We start from the raw sequence: 1,270 nt of genomic DNA, 5'->3' as shown, positions 1-1,270 counted from the left end.
TCCTCAGAGACACAAGGGCACAAGAAATGAGATAGAGAGAGAGGGAGGGAGAGAAGCAGAGACAATAACACAGGGGGAGGGGCAGTGAAAAGCCACACAGACAGAGGAAAGAAAAAGAAATGGAGGGAGAAAATGAGATGGAGCGTTAGAGTCAGAGAAAGATGGAGAGAGGGGGAGATACAGGAGAGAGAAAGAAATGAGGAGAATCAGGGCCAGAGAGGGAAAGAGACCAAGGGAGAGAAGGATGAGAGAGAAGCCAAAGGTGACAGAGCGATGGGGACCGATGGACAGAAAGAGCGATAAATGATCAGACCCCACAGACCCCTGCCCCTCACTCACTCACTGTGAACCCTGCCCCACTCCAGACAGGTGGGGATCCAGAAGAAAGCCTCAGCTCCCCTTTTGTCTGCAGGGCCTGGCCTATCCTGTCCTGCTGGTTTGGCTCCTGCCATCCTCTGTGGTAAGGCTTTTGAGGGGCACCCAATGGGAGGCAGGGCTCCAAAGCTTGTCCTGTAGGTTGACTGACGTGGCCACTGGGTGGAATCTGAAGGGAAAACCCAGTGACACCTTCCCTTGAGGCCGGGGCAGGCCCCAGCCTGCCTTCTTTTGGGGCCCAGACTAAAAAAGACCTCAAAGATCACTGCCATCATGCTCTTTGCTGTACAGAGGAGGAAATTGAGGCCTAGAGAGGGAGAGGGACAAGCCTGAAGTCACAAAACCAGGTCATGGCCTAGTTGGAACTAACTTTGATGGATGCTGAGGCCTGAAAATCTGGAGACTTGCTTTCTCCTGGTCAATTTGCTTCCTGCCCAGGGATGTCCTGAGACTTTAGTGACAGTATCCTGGATGCCAGTTCCTGGGTGGAGAGTTTTACCCAACATCCCGTGAACTGACTACTGTGATAAGACCCATCATACAGATAAGGAGACTGAGGCTCAGAGAAGTTAAGACTTCAAAGCCTGAGGTCACACAGTGTCAATACCCCAGATAGGTCTGTTTGACCTTGAAAGTTGGGTTCCTGCCATGGGACCTCCCAGCCACCGTGGGTAATGAGCTCTGTAATATGGAAAAGGTGGGCAGAGGTGGGTGGCCATTCCTCCAGTTAGGGAAATTACCAGAACAATGGTTTCAAAACATTAGAATTCTTCCCAGAGGGACCCACCTTTGTTCAGTGGTGTTCCTACCTTTAGGAACCCCAGGTCTCCCTACCCTTCCCACCACCACACTCTATTCCACATCCCTTTTCTCAACCTCTGAAGAGAAGGAGTTT

This window comes from Lynx canadensis, chromosome D3 (genome assembly GCF_007474595.2).
Source record: "Lynx canadensis isolate LIC74 chromosome D3, mLynCan4.pri.v2, whole genome shotgun sequence".
Classification (NCBI taxonomy): domain Eukaryota; kingdom Metazoa; phylum Chordata; class Mammalia; order Carnivora; family Felidae; genus Lynx; species Lynx canadensis.
Note: the sequence above shows the minus strand (reverse complement) of the source record.